The 16,560-nt window shown below is 39.6% G+C and overlaps 1 protein-coding gene across 9 annotated transcripts in view; it reads right to left on the bottom strand.

The window, feature by feature from the left end:
* sox6 (SRY-box transcription factor 6) overlaps nt 1-14,531 on the bottom strand; it is a 135,620-nt gene extending 121,089 nt beyond the window's left edge. For 3 of the 9 annotated variants that reach the window (XM_039795290.1, XM_039795291.1, XM_039795292.1), the window contains exon 1: nt 12,621-12,976. The gene's annotated coding sequence lies outside the window, so the exon portion shown is untranslated. Of the gene's footprint in view, nt 1-10,201; nt 10,306-10,895; nt 10,919-12,620; nt 12,977-14,510 lie in introns of those variants that run through there. The other 6 variants (XM_039795285.1, XM_039795293.1, XM_039795288.1 and 3 more) reach the window with 5 other exon arrangements.
* Nucleotides 14,532-16,560: the final 2,029 nt, after the last annotated feature.

Here is a 16,560-nt window from a genome sequence, read left to right as displayed (position 1 = left end):
TCTGGATTAACAAAAAGAGCCTTTCAAATAAAAGGTCAAATTACCTCTCCAGTCAGGCAATAAATAAGTCAAACAAGGTAAGAGGTTCCTGCCAGCTTATGTTAGTGGCAAATTTAATTAGCGGAAATACAGGAGGCTCTTCCATTCCATACTGCAATGAAGAAAAGCAGCATTGGAGTCCCAATTGTACAGCAAAGGAATGAAAAAATATCTATCATTACTTGGTTAATTAATCTCATCATTTAAACTCACATTTCACAGTGCGAATGTATGAACACCCCATAATTTAAGAAATACAGCCTTAATATTATAATACCACTAAGATACCCACAGAGATTTTGCAAATAACGAAAATGGGGGTGACTTGAGTCTGGATACGGTTCATGGCCATACGTCTGCACACTTTTTAATGCATGATTTTACCCCATCATGTAAGGTATCCTATAGGCTCATTGTCCATTAATTTGCAGCACAAGGAAAGAAAATGTGCATAAAGTAAGGCTTCAGTCTGGACTGGAGGCACATAAGGTGGCTGAGCAATGCACAGAACAAGGGAAAGAGAGAGAGACAGAGAGAGACAACACTGCTCTACACCCAGCTAGCTACAATGTGGCCTTTGTGACATAATGCACTCTGCACAGCAGATTGTGGAAAATAATCCAAAATTTACTGGTTCGCATATCCAGCAATAACAACTGACATCACAACCTGTGCCATATATGCCATGTTTCTGGGCACATTTTACATTTACTGGAGAATGAGGGGGGTAAGGAAAACATCGTCAAGCAGTTATTATATTCCCATCATGTCCTGGGAGCCCATTACAGCATGGCACAAGCAACGGTAAAACTGAGAAACTCAGCAGGCAGAGCGCTGGGGAGCACTTAGACTCAGTACAAACCTACTGCGCACTGTTAACTGCTGGAGAAAGATGTAGTTCAAACAAACACTTTGCACCTACAGATTATGTGTATTTAAATTCTAGTCATTAAGGTTTAGTTTGGTCCTTTAAGTGTTTAGTTGGCTTCTATATGTTACTATTAGTGTTAGACCAATAACCTTCAGGTATCTTTGCAGAGCATGAAAAAAATTGTGAAGAAGAGAACGCAGTAGAAGAGCAGGAGGAAGAGGCTCTAGTGTGGCTGTTTAGAAAATAGTAACATTAGGTTAACTGTGCTGAAAACACGACAGGTGGGTGACATGAAAGATCACTGTGTTTTCTTCACTTGCCCAACATATGCTTTTCATTATTCTACAAGAAAAACTGACATTGCTCCAAGCAAAAGAAAGAAGGCTCTCCATGGCCACTACCACTCACCGCAAACTAGTTTTCAAGTATATCTTACATTACATATGAGTATACATTTTAAAGCCGAGTATACTTTGAACATTCCATTGGGACAAAATGAAAATGTAAATAGATTATATTGCGTGTCCAAACATGAAGTAAGTGCTGCAAGGTAAGTATGATCTATGTAATAAAAGAAAAACACTTTTCAGGATTATTTTTCTCTGAATATAACAGACGTAAATTTCAAATGAATGAGCCCCGCAGCCTTTTAAATAAAACTAGCTGACTGGTTCCTACAACCTTTAGAAATGTCAGTTAAAATTTACACTGAATTAAACATATAAATAAATGTGCTGAAATATGTGACTTCCATCCAGCTAAAAAAATTCACAGCTGTACTATTTCAATGTTTAAATGGCAAAATAATATTTTCAAAGAACTGCTGTGTGTGTGTGTGTGTGTGTGTGTGTGTGTGTGTGTGTGTGTGTGTGTGTGTGTGTGTGTGTGTGCGCATGTATGTGTCCATATACGTGTGCATGTCTGCAATTCCAAACGGCCCCCTAAACGTGGTTTTGGGCAGACTGTGGCCTAACAGTAAAATGTTGAAATTGGAAAAAATATTACCCTTCTTTCTCTTGAATAGCCGAGAGATAAGCACCCTTAGCAATGAAGCCAGTGGAGTTTAAGCTTATTATGAATACCTCTCAGAGCGCAAAAGCATGTACTGTAGAAATCAAAGGGAGTAATAGGCAGGTAAGCCTGTGTCATTTTAAGGAGGAAGTCAGTTGTGAAATTGTAAAATCGCAAGGCCCGGCTGACAATCTCCTGCCCTCAGAACACTCCCATAAATGATTTCTAATGGCAGTTGCTATCACATATCTGAAAAAGTTAGAAGTTTGTGAGGCGAAAAGAAAGAAAGTCCAACGCTAATCTTTCCATTCATGAAGACTAATAATAATAAGACAATTTATCTCTTTGATTAAACCCTCTGAAGTTCACAAGAATGTGTGATTCTGTGCTGGTGCCCTAAGCTTCCCAAAGTAGACCTGGCTTTGCAGAACATTCCTCATGGTTTCATGTTCAATTGGCTGTGAAAGTCTGAAGCGTTACCCTTACATGCCGGACAGAGACCATAAACAACTGAGGTGGTCATCTTCATTTATTATTATTAATATTATTATTATCATTATGTTTGGGGTACAAGAGCTGTTCATCAAATGTTTGAATTCCTACATGAAGCAAGGGCACATATACTCACAGAAAACATCAGCTGTAGCAGCATATTCATTTGTGTATCTTCTGCCTAATATCTTAAATTGTAAAGCTCCTCTGCTGTAGATCTGCTGTAAAGATGATATCATAACACGACTGCTCCTAGGCAGCCCGGACTCTGTAGCAAAACACACACAGGCTCATGCATACTGTGCTATTTCTCCTCTGAATATTCATCCATGTTTCCACATCATCTGCAGGTCTCCTAATCACAGTCACTTCCCCTTTAATCACAGGGCTCTAATTAGGTCCTAATAAACCATTTTGCCGTCCTCTTGGAGCGCCTCTGTGTCACTCACACATCAAACCAAGAAATACTATATTAAGGGGCTGTCAACCTCAAAGCAAAGCTCCTCCAGCAGCAGTGATACAGATACTGCAGGCACACCCTCTTACACTAATTGAAATTATCGAAAGCTCCGCTTGCATGTGACACTTTGCCATGTCTGAAACCGTGGCCTGAAGTACAGCAGTCGAAAGCATGATGGTTGTGCCAGCACTGTGGCTCTACTGCGTTCTCTGATGTCAGGTAATTGTTTAAACCTGAGTGGATATGGCACAGGGCCTCATGCTGCCTGTTCTGCCAAGAGAAAAAAAAGAAATTTGCTAGCACTTTTCTCTTCTGTTTCTTCTTCTTCTATTTTAATTCAGTCCAGCATGGGCTTCAGGGAAAGCCTCAATGATTCCATGTTCATCTTGGAGAACCAGTGTCGGAGATGATGATCACTGACCACAAGTTGATAATGATGACTGTTTAATTAGAAGCCTTTCTTTGGCCTGGCCACAACCCAAACTCCTCCACCCTGCAGATGGTAACCAATAAATTTAGCTTTGCTGAGGATGAGGAGGAACATTGTACCTCCCCAGTTTACCCTCAACCCCACCCCTAACCAAAGACATAAAGCCTTTCTCCTTGCTATCACAAAAAACGCAACCATAGCCCTGCTGCACGTGCATATGTACGAGCAAGCATCTGACTGGGATGGTGTCTTCTACAGCTTATGTTCATATGCATATCACTTGCAATACTTTTGAGGAAATGTAAGGCCGTAAGATTGAAGTTCTATTCATTATTGTTTTTAATTCCATCTTTTTTAATTGTTACATTAACTGTTGCTGCAAAGAGTTTATTATCAATTGTCTTTGCCACAATATCCACTCCTTGCAACTAAAGCATAATTACATTTATGATTTTTGTTTAGGCAACGCAAAGCTTTCTTTAGTTAGAGTTAGGGAATCACTGTGGTCGTGGTAAGTGCATTATGGTTAAGGTTGGGAAACTAAAAACACTTCGTTAAGGTTGGCAGCAACATCAAGAAACATTCAAAAAGTCAACTGTGATAGGATCCAAAACCGTGCCTGGCCTCCTCCCTGTGACTTTACACTGCAGTATAAGAACGTAACTCTGCGAACAAGCCTCGACAGTGAACGTAAATCGCTATTGCAAATTAGCTGCATATGAACATAATTGTAGGAGTGAAGGTTTTGAGGTAATTTGTATATATTTGTATGCAGTCTGCAGGGTCATTAGTTGTGGTCGTATAATATTCCAGCAAAAGCAAAAGATCCATCTTTTTCTAAATCTAAACATTTTCGGTCATTAATACATGTTCCACGATGTCATTCCACTCTTTTACGGTAAACAAAGTTTCTGTAGATTTTATAGACCGTCGTGTCCAGTGGAAAAAAGAACAAGTGTTACTGTTCCTCAGACAGGATGACCCCTCCCATCTTCCTCTGGTCCCCCTCAGTCTAGTCCTCACCCACCTCCTGTCAATCATCCTCCCTCGTACAAGCCTCCTCCCATACTGCACACCCATACTGCCTGGCAGAAACCGCACTCTGTGTGTGTGTGTGTGTGTGTGTGTGTGTGTGTGTGTGTGTGTGTGTGTGTGTGTGTGTGTGTGTGTGTGTGTGTGTGTTTGTGGTGTGGCGTGTGGCGTGTGCCAGAGTGGCTATCCCCTCAGATTGTCAAGGAGACTCATGGGAAATTTAGTGCATGGGCCAAACCACAGGCTTTCTCTATCATTTTAGCAGATTTCTCTTTTTATGTCCTATTCAAGAAAGTGATTATCACAGACGGTTCTTTCTTTGGCTTTATTCTTTGAGCTCCAAGTCAGGCTTTCTGGGCTTTCCTCGCTGTAGCTGCACTTTGCTTATAAATGTGCTGTCGAGCCAACCAGAGGTTTCTTAAGTGCAGCTTCAGACTCTGCAATTTCCACTGTCTTCAACGGTTGTTTCTAAAGCATGTGTGTTAATTCACTGAGCCTTAAAGAACGAGCGGATGACTGTTAATTAAAATTTGGTTTAAGCTGAAAGTTCATATTTTCCAACATCAGTGCCTCTGTTATGGTTATGGTTATATTATGGTACAAGCAGGCAGAGTGATAGATAAAGTTGCTCCAGTACTCACAATGCACCAGCACTGGTAAGGGTAGGAAAATGTGCCATTTGGAAACAAATGAAAGGGAAAGTCAGCCACTGCTTCGATGCTACTACTGCATATATTTCCACCGAGTAAGTACAATAAATATCAACCCCCTTGAAAATACAAGATTTTCCCCATGAAACATTCACTATGTGCGGGTCAGGAGAAAAAAAACATTTTTTAGACTAAAGGAGACTGAGTTTGATCCACTTACACATCATTAGACGGGTCTGAGGGAACAAGAACACTAACATCTTTATTTGTGCGGAGACTTAAGTCTCAGAAAATCAGCTCTTCACCCATCTTTTCACCAACAGGGTCTAAACACCCCCTCCCTTTACTCAGAGAGAGAGCGAGAGAAAGCTTGTGGTCAGGTCTGCTGAAGCCATTTTCTCATAATGCACATTAAGGGCAAAGCACTGTAACACATCCAAGTCGCAGTAAAAAGAAATTATTCAGAAAGGAAACAAAAGACCTAGGCAAGAAGAGATGCTATGGTTAACTTCATCAAAACTTTAGCCACAAGAACCTTTCCATCTATTCCCCCACCCTCTCTTTGTCACTTTGATTTATTTTTGGCAGCAAACATTAGCATTTCCACAGAAAAAAACTATTGGAAATCTGATTTCTGGCCCAATACGTCCTTTCTTTTCCATAACGTCCCCGCCTGTTTTAGATGTCACAATAGCTGCTCCATGATGCAAGTGGTTGATCGGTATTTGTTTTCATCCAAGAGGGCTGACACACACACTATCTGGAGAACGTGAAATTCAGCGGCAACAAAGACAGCGTTTTTTTGGCCTGTCTTCAACAATGTAATGAAATCCACAAGCTAAAGCTGAACTAAGTGTTTAATCAACATTTGGAATTAGTGTAAATATGCCAGATATGGTATCTCAGGCCATTCTTGCATTTAGGCAATTACATGGTGAAGGTTTTCTTGATGAAGTCAAATCTTTGGTATCAGAATCAGAAAAAGCTTTATTGCCAAGTAGTTTTTTTTACACATACAAGGAATTTGTTTTGGTGTTGTAGGTGCCTGTCACACATCCTTTAAATATAAGAAGGTTAAGAAAATCAAGTATTAGAATATAAACAATATAAGTATAAATGGGGAGGGGCTCAAACAGTTTGATTGTATTTATACTCACTTGTCAATCAAACTGGAGAAGCCAAATATCTGGACCAGCCTTCTTTGTCACGGATCGAAGTGCCACATTTTATGGTAAAATAGCTCATCATGGCCATGTACCTTCAGTGCATGCTTAAGACAACACCATACTGTGTAATGTTTTCATAATAACACATCTTTCAGGAGGTTTCAACACAATGCACAAATACATGCAGAAATAAAGTTGCCAATCTGATCTGAAAACAGTAGTGTGCCAACAAAACGGCTCCCAGCCTCCTAAAGGCTGCAACGCAGAGTAAAGAAGCCAGAATGGCTGGCTTAGTAAAAACTATGGAGCATACTTTACATCTCATGTCAGATCATGCTGGCAGATACCAAGCCGGCTGTCAACCTCCACCAACTGGATAATGTCTAATTGTTCAGCTTTTACATACAGTGGAGACCTGTGTAACATGGATACAAAAATAGCTACTGCCTTCAACAGGGTTATTCATAACAAATAGGAAATTCAAATGCAGTATGTGTCCCAGGCCATAACTGGGCTACTTCTACCCATATGAGAGGAAGAGGTTTTTAAGGCCTTCTTTCACATGAAACAAAAATTCTTAGTGTTACAGCTGCCCGTGTTGGTTCAAGTGATATTTTCAGACTCCTTTAACGCTTCCTCCATGCCAGTGGCTTGCCCATGGGAGGATCTGATCCAAGCACAATGGGGGGGGATCACAAGGAAAAGGCTTGTTGTGACGCTTTTGTGTCAGAGCAGCGCAACAGCCCACATTACACTAATCTCTTTTCCCTTGTTCACTCACAAGACACAATCTCAGGTCTTCAGAGCTTCTTCAATTCTAGTAGGACAGAAATCATTAGGGGCAAAAGATCACAGCTTCTTCCTCTTCCTTTTTATTTTTTCTAAATAACCCCAGCATTCAGCAGCAAGGTCACTTATACAACATATGTAGATCTATCTATGAAAAGTTTATAGATTGATAAATAAGCATAATTTGTCTTAAGTTGAAGGTTAGTGTGACTGCATTCAGTGAAAGCTGCAGTGAGTGAAAATAATAATTAATGCACAGCTCTCTCAAACTGTAGCTAACAAAATGGTTGCCACAAAAAAAAGGCTTTTGATTCTGTTGTCAAATGTCTGAAAAAGGAACATGGATCAACATGAGTGTTTGCTTAAAATTCAGTTTTAAACCATCTGCACTTATTTCATACAACCTGATAATTCTCAGCCTTGGTCCATATGCTGTGTGTGTGTGTGTGTGTGTGTGTGTGTGTGTGTGTGTGTGTGTGTGTGTGTGTGTGTGTGTGTGTGTGTGTGTGTGTGTGTGTGTGTGTGTGTGTGCGCGCGCATGTACATGTGCGCGTGTGTACATGTGCAGGGACTCTAAAATCCACCACATTTTAATTACTGCCCGGCTGCACTGTGTGTCTCTTTGATATGGAAATAAAGGCAACCATCTTCACACAGCCACTGTACAAATCTTCAGCTGATTCATAAAAAACAATGAGTCCGACTAATTCCTCCACCTGATTACAGTCCCAGACCTGTGTCAGAAACGAGCGGCCGCCAAGGCCCGGCCAATTAATTCTACATATTAATGTGCGATTTAAAAAATCAACACAGGCTACTTACCATAGCCTAGACTGTTGCATTTTGAAGTCAGAGTTAATTATGCACAACTATGCTATGGACTAAAAGAAAATGTCCAATTATTTTGAGAAAAACATTTTTGGTGGGAGAGTGAATGATACAGATCAAAATGGGCCACTTAGGTTACTTGTGCAATTATGCAGTTCCTGTGAAGATACATATATTTAGATTTTTTTTTTCTTCATGTGTAATCCTTTAATGTCAGCAATACTGTTCACTTACAGCAGCCAGAGAGACACAGATATCTAATAGAGCAGGAAAAACTGCCCCTTGTTGTTGATGTTCAGTAGGCCTAAGTGCTGGCACATATAGGTTCTATTTGTTTCTGAATACAAAATACCATGTACTCAAGTTTAATCTTGGATGAAATTCAAAATGTGTATTATTGGTGTATTACACTGAATGTGTCTGGCTCCTCTTCCTCTCAGCTTTTCATGTAAGATGGTGACTATGTGCCCCACTGTCTGCTCTTGGTGACTCACTTGACCACTGATTTCATCACCATTTCTCCTACGAGAAGTGACAACGGTGCAAACTGAGAAAAAGCCATTATTCAAACTTCATCCAAACAGAACACATGTATATCATACATGGTTTTCTTTAAGCCCTGAAGTGTCAAAAACTGATCCACCCTACCAGACACACTCTGTTGTATGGAGGAGGCATGCATGCATTCATTATACATACTGTGCAACGCCTAATCACAGCATCGCGCAAAGGAAAATTAAGCATCATGACAGGAGTGATATGTTACTAACTTGTCAGAAACTTCTAGTTGAAGGGGACGAATTACAAAAAATCAACTGCCATGGCATGTTCCCATCAGTTTTGATCATTGTTGAAATATTCTACAGCAAATTAGATAACACTTAGAAAGACAGATGTCACAACATGTGCTGCCACATTTATTATCTCCTGCGGTCCTCCACCCTTCTGCTGCCCCCCTCCTCTACCTTTACCAGGCCTGCTGTTGTTTACCTCTTCTCATCTTGTTTATCATCAGGTCTCAGCCGCTCCCTCCACTACAACGAAGAGAGGGAGACTAGTACCTGTGCACCCCTCAGCTACCCCCTCCCTCTATAGCTTTGCCATCCCTGCCCGCATCCCAGCAGCGTCCTCTCACTTGGAACAAAGTAGCTGTCTCTCTGCAGAACACTATATATATGGAAAGATAACGCGATGTGTAAGGACTCAGTTATGCGGTCTAAATGGCATCTGGTCGGGAGAGTGGCTTTTTGGATTTTGACGTTTCAAATCAAAATGAACAGTAGTGTTTATCCGTGTGAAGACTAAAGACATTCTCTTGCAAAATATGAGAGAGGGAAAGTATCACTCATGCATGCACACATGCCAAGGCGCACGCACACGCACGCACGCACGCACACGCACACACACACACACACACACACACACACACACACACACACACTATAAAACGATGACAGTTTTATTTTAAATATCTAGGTCCTTCTCTTCAGAACTGTGTATGGAATAAGCTACATACAGTATTACACATATTGTTAATATTGTTTGAGACATCGCTCTATCAGCAACTGTCAACACATACTATTATTTATAATACCATGGCAAAATGATGTCTGTGAAATCATCTTATTATAAGTTGGAATTGGTTGTAATTCCAAAGAATTCTGTTTGGCAGCATAAAACCGTTGCAAAAAAACTGCAGAAAGTAGCACTTTCATTTCACATCTCTGTGTGGCGTTAAGAGAAATAATATTTGATTTTTAGCAGTGAAATGAAGTAACACGTTTCAATTACTCATATAGATCTGCAAGCACACTGATGAAGGGACTTTTTTTTCTAGTCAGTTGTAATAAAATTCCCAGTAGAAAACATCTGCTGTTAACTGGAAATGATCAGATTCACCTTCTGTTTAAATAGCATCAATCAAAAGCATAATAAATAATCAATGTGCACATATACAAGGTAAGATATAGAAAACAATATTTAAACAATATCACATAACACATTTCTTTCTGAATCCCCCCCCCCCCTTTCTGTCTTCCTCTCCTTCCCTCCCTACTTATTTTCCTTTCTCTCCTGCCTTTTCTTTGATCCCACTAATTGCTGGCACAAGAGCTTAGTTTAAACAACCCCTACCTTTAGTTGACGAGGACAGTTAAAAGAAGAGCTAGAGGTCAATTTAGTTGGTGGCACTAAGTCTAAACAAATTTTAAGATGGGCTCATCCACAACATTTCCCTTCCACTCATTAAAACAAATAAAAAAACGCTCTAATCGCAATGTATGATGATGAAAAAAAAGGTTCTCAGCAGAAAAGTTGCTCTTGCAACACGGGAGACATTGGACTTGGACAGAGTGCAGGATGTGTTTAGACAAGTGAGCCAGGTGGCTTCTCCCTTCATGCCAAAATGAAAGTCCTAAGAATCTTTGAACTTACTGGCACATCAGCGTCAGCGAGTCTATATCTTATGCTGAGTCCAGGTTGGAAATGTTGCCTTTCTCAGTCTTGCAAAAAGCTCAAGATCCACCCGCAGGTTAGTCCTTAAAAATACAGAAATATGCAAGGCCAGTCAGTATGAAATATGATAAATATTATATTATTGCCCTGCAATTCTGTTAAACCTCGCATACCAACAAAGTGCCAGTCTTTAGTTGCTGATTAATGTTTAAATTAGCGACAATCACTGCGAAATAAAAGCGCGTATGTCTGATAAAACAGCAGGAATTATTTAAATGGATAACATTGCCAAAATTATAGTAACACTTAACTTTTCTCCAATTATTAAAATTCACATTTAAGTTGTGTGTAACAACTGCAAACAAGTGTAGAAAGGTAGAAGGTGATTAATTAAGATGCCGGTTTAGTTTCTGTGCGCAAAAATAAGTGAGATATGTTAAATAGGAGCCAAGTGCGCTTGTGTGGCATCAAAGGGCTCTAATGCCGCTTTTCACTCTTTCCCCTCTCGCTCTTTCAGTGAGCGACACGCTGAGCTGCACAAGCCGTCAGAGACAAACTCTTATAGAGACAGAGCCGAGTGTCCCTGTATAGCAATCAGGACAATGTGCTGAATGGGCAGTCTAATTATAAATGTGCCATTTAGACTTGCATTTGGTCTCCAGAATCGCCTTACCTTATGAGGAAACCTGCGTTCACAGCTACAGAAAGAGCAACTGTTCAATACAAAATAGCGCAATATAAAAGAAGAAAAAAAAAAAAAAACTTTCCTGCGAGAATGAGCCGAGAATGGGTTTGAGGAGTATTAAGAAGAGATCGTTTTCAATAATTAGCCACAGGTGTGTTATTTGTGTGGTCACAAAACGCACGTGCTCAGTGTTTAATAAGTAGAAGAAAGACACAACTGCAAACCCTGAATTTAAGAAAGTTCAATGTGTTGTCACAGCTGATTCTAAAATGTTATCAAAACTCCCGCAGTCGCTCTAGAAGGCTCGTTTTTTTTGTTGTTGCACATAGAGTGTCTAATTTTGGAAAACATCTTCTGAGGGACCATCTCCGCGCTGCCAATATCATGCTCAGCCACTGATATTTCACTTGATCTCAAATTCATGATACACCATGGAAATTATTTATTAAGTTTGTACAAGTTGAATATTTTCTAATGAACAATATATATATTTTCACTCAAAAAACAAGAACAAAGTTTATATTTTGCTTTTAAAAATATCTGAACAATAATGATTCTATTTAAAGGCCATGCTGATTAATTTTCGGAATTGTCTTAATGTCTAAAACGTCCAAATGTAAGGAAACAAGTCATCCTTATTAAGTACATTTGCACTTTTAACAAGAGAACCTCTGTCTGTTCAAACCCGGAGCGCCGAGCTTCCGAGACTTCGGCTTAAATGGAAAACTGTCTGTTCAAGTACATCTTCTCTAAATGGACAAGCCTTGCGATTGTTGAACTTAATTTATGGCTTAAGCATTCTTTAGAGGTCAATTCCCCTGACCCCCCGAGAAAGTTAAGGAAGAACAAATTCCCAGGCTTTTTTTTTAACATTTAAAAATCAGACAAAAGTCTACGGGTGGGAGGCAGTTTGGGTTAAAGAGCCCCGGAATGTATGAAGGTATAAGGAGACATGAGCGAAAGCTGCAAATAAACTTGTCCACATCACATGCAGAGAGAGTAAACCTACCAGGGCACACGCCATTGTCAACGAATAGTAGGCTACCGCTCTGTGGACAGAAGTGAAACTGCCACCAGCAGAAGAAAGTTACGGGACATGTAAACACAAACACTAAAGCGCTGTCAACATTTACATATTTCACAGTTAAGTAAGAATCGCCGCTTGTTAATCGCGTTTAGTGAACACGTTATCGGTGACAGCAGTCCGGCTCGGTGTTCACGCTGCAGTTGACACTGAACAGCCTGTGTCCGCTCGCACGGCTTCACGCTGCTGAAATAAACAAAGAAAAAAAAAAGAAATTGGATTTCAAACCTTCAAAGATGGTCCAGGTTGTCTCGGGGTTTAGTTCTGATAAAGTTAGATGTTGTTGTAGATGCGGATTCGCCGATTCCGCGGTGAACCCGAGCGCCTCCGAGCCAGCACCGCGCCACTCGTCTCGCGTGTACTCCGCTTGTTTTGGTGAAAGCGACGCATAAAATAATCGCAATAATGAAAGTTTGACAGTCATTCTCCCCGTTAGAAAATGTGCAAACCAGTGTAAGCATAACACATAAATAACTTTATAAGTATGGTTTCAAAGCGAAATGAGCGCACTGTACAGAAACAGTTCGGTGACAGCGCGCTCGACTTTTAGGAATCAGCAATAAAACACAAGGTGAATATATCAGGACAACAGAAAGCATGTCGAAAAGTACAGCAAACGTCTTGTTTACCTTGATGATCTGAGCCGTGAAGAAGATAGTTATGCGTCCTCTCCCGTGCGTAAACTACTAGACTAGGCTACACTTTGTAGAAAATGATCACTGAGCTATCTGTTGAGCGAAAACTTAAGTCTGCTCACGGGGCCATATGAGGGGATCCCGTGCACTACTCTCTGTGAAGTTCAGCTGTCCAAAACTACAAGTACCTTTTGTTGGTCGCCTATCTGTTCTTTATCTGCCTCACTGACACTCAGACAAGAGAATACGATGGTTAGAGCTGCTGTCAATCTTGGCAATCAATGCGCGCAGCCATGTCGCAAGTATTCAAAGCATTTCCCGTCGTGCAACATCAGAAAGTGAGTGGCCAGGGCATTGATCTGAGGAAGGCAAAGAGGCAGGACTCCCCCCCACCCCTCCTCCTCCTCCCACACAAGAGATGAAAAAGAGAGAGAGAGAGAGAGATGGAGAGAGAAAAAAGAAAAAGAGAGAGATAGAGAGAGAGAAAAAAAAAAAAAAAAAAAAGAGAGAGAGAGAGAGAGAGAGAGAGAGAGAGAGAGATTTGTGGCGAAATAAAAGTGAGACAGGGAGGATGGTTGTAACTGCCCGCAGTTTAGTCAGTTTAATAAGCTTACTTAAATGAACATCACTTACAGGCGCAGCGACTGAAAAGTTAAGGATGACTTTTTCCCTTCTGATGCTTCATTGTGAGTGACATAGTTATACTTTTTATTTCATTTTGTTAGGGCACAACAAACGCGCTGACCTCTTCCACTTCAATCAAAGTGTCTTAAAATCGTCGATTATTTAGAGGAAAATAGATTCAACTGATATGAGATAATGAGAGCAGGTGAGAGGAACCCTGAAAGAGGAGCTCAGGGACTAGTTAAGACTTGTGTGATAAAACAGCATTTATTTTCATAGATTAATCAGCACCTAAGGTATATTGACTCTTTCTTGTGACGTTTTTTTTTTTTTAAATGATCATATAAACAAGGCATTTTGATTTACACATTACCCAGATGTCTCCTGCTCTCTCTTCAGATATTTGCAAATTGCATTGACTGGAAGTCACATTATGCACCTCAGCTTTAAAATAATAGAATTTAAAATAATTGTTTTGACAGATTATGCTGTAAAAAGTACGTCCAACATATAGGCTACATTCCTCTCGTCATGCAGAGCATTTTAGATTTATTTTCACGCCGAATATTTATCATTAGATAAATACATTATTATTCAAAGAAAATGTCAAAAATAAAAGACGTATCCTCATGACATGGTCAATTTTGAGAGTCATACAATGTAGATGATTAAAAAATAAAAATGACTAGTGTGTAATTGTATAAAACAAATATGGGCAATGGCACGAAAGAAAATGTTGTTTTCCAGCATCACATTTAACTTTTAACTTTCATGGACTGATACATTTTATTTCTTAATTTCTGTATAAAATACAATATGGGTTTTAACACAGAAGATATAACTAAAATAATCTATATGTTGCCTCGGTACGTTAATGCATATGCAGTTAATATTAAGTTAGAGCGATTGCATTCATTTAAATATATCCTGTAATATGATTTAAAACAGATCCGGAACAAGCCGTTTGACATCTCAAATTAAAGCACAGGTCCAGCGGCTGACACAGGAAACCCACAGGTTTGAGATCATTCGCCAAAAACAGAAGCTTTGTATTAAATGAGCATATTGAAATTATCAGCTGAGCTTCGATGAGGCCCACAGATGTCAAACACACAAAGTCAATTACAATAGGAGCGTGCACAAATCAGAGCAGAGACAGAATAGAAAGACAAGAGCGAGACAACTGACGGGAAAGTTGTATATAAATCAGCAGCAGCCTTTTGTGACAAGCACCAATACACATCAGGCTTCAGCACTCACCCTCAGTGACTCCGCTATTCAACGTGCCAGAAGAATCACAACAGCAGACTATCATGGATCATGTCATAGAAATGAGAAAGTTACTTACAAAGAGAGGAGACAGCAGGAAGAAATTCTGATTGTTAACTGCAGAGTCACATAAAGCTACAAGAGGGAGGAGAAGCAGAGTGTGTGTGTGGAGGGGGGGGGGGGTGATTGGCCACACAACTCATCCACAACATCGTATCAGCCCAGACTCTCGTGCGCCTCACTTTCCCTCTTTTTTTTTTTTGTCCAAGGTAAAGTGAAACGCACCACGTCTCCATCAAGGAGCATCACAATGTTCAATACTCCTCAATTTAAATCTAAATTTTCCTGCTGAAATTTGCTTGAAGTAAAAAGGAGAAAGAAAAGAAATACTTAGCTTTCCGAAAGAAAGTTTTTCTATAGTTTTGCAGACACTGATTGCCTCCTGAGATTCAACAATTCAGTTCAAACTAGGAATCTAATACATGCCACCACTTTGACCAAAAACCAGACACAGTGAAACACCTTAGTATGGTGAAATAATAAATAGTTACGCAACGATCTATCACTGTATTTTTCAAATCCACGCATGGTAATTCATATGTGATATCTGCTCTGTGTTCAGTCTCTTCAGTAGCGGACTTACCTGGACTGAAATGTGTGTTTCACGTGTCTCATACGCCACCTTTTGGTCACTGAGAGGAGCTCCTACAGATATCCTCCAACCCGCACAAAGCAGATGACTGTATTAGTGTCACAATCAGAGGATTTGGGCCTCAGCTTATTTTAAGGTTAACTGCATGCTGCCTGAAATGATGTTTACATGTGGTAAACCCTGACCCAAAGATTGCACCCAGTAAACTAATTTCCGTTAAACACTTGCTGCTATTGGACTGCATTGTTGCTGCTTTGAAAATGACAATTTTATTTGCATCAGAAAATGACAGACATGACTCATTGTGCTTATTGTGGCATTTCCCACCAGGCTTTAACAGAGTGACACATGGGTGCAACTGAGCAGGTGCCAACGGGTGTCGGATAGTTCTCAAAACACAAATAGAGACTACTATTTCTATTGAGGTGACTGTAATGGCTTCCTCTTTATAGCTCAGATGGTAGAGTGCATGAAGCCTGCACGAAGAGCAAAAGACAGTCCAACTTGTTGGGGGGTAAGGCAGACACATTTGCATACCCTGTGAGTCTTTGATGCATCTTGAAATTCAAGTCTAGCCCATAAATATTTGAAAAGGAGAGTGCATGAAAATCAACATTTTTGTTACATTAAATTAACATGTGTTCTTCTCCTGTCTCCTGCATGGTTAATTAGAGAACACCATTCAAGTCAGTGAGTGAGGATGAGGGGGTTGATTACAGTGCAGCCAGAGCAGGTTTCAAAGGTATATAGCTGATTCATGCTAAGGAATACAGTGATTTGTATTTCTCAATGAGGTTGACATTAGTAAGAAGAAGACGATGGCAGCAGACATAAGGGCCTTATATATATATATATATATATATATATATATATATATATATATATATATATATATATATATATATATTGATTGATGTCTTTGTTAGCAACTATTATGATAACTGGTGCATGTTACGGTTTAACACAGTTGTAGTTATATATAATCAGTAGTTTAAATAAAATAAAGAGTTGTAAAGCTGCTATACTTATGAACACACAGTTAATACCTGCTTCATAACACACTGTAAAGCCAGTGTATAAATATGTTAGAATTGCTATTCATTATATAATTTTAAACTTTAACCGTAACCTACAAATGATTGGTATGTAATGGTACACATAATTCCATAAAAATATGTATTATTAAAACTGAGGAATATCTTTAATTCATATATTTATATTCATATATTCTTAATGTAGCTATCTACCAGGACTCAAGAAAATGTGCTAATGAGCAGACACACCTTTGTTTTTTACTCGTATTAAGTTTTAAGCATTACATTACAGACAAGTGATGGAATTTGCTATATTTGTATCTAGCAGCAGACCTTAGCTCAAGAGGTGGTAGAG

The sequence above is a fragment of the Perca fluviatilis genome, chromosome 3, assembly GCF_010015445.1.
Source record: "Perca fluviatilis chromosome 3, GENO_Pfluv_1.0, whole genome shotgun sequence".
NCBI classification, from domain to species: domain Eukaryota; kingdom Metazoa; phylum Chordata; class Actinopteri; order Perciformes; family Percidae; genus Perca; species Perca fluviatilis.
The sequence above is the reverse complement of the archived record's forward strand: the minus strand, read 5'-3'. Positions and strand labels throughout refer to the sequence as shown.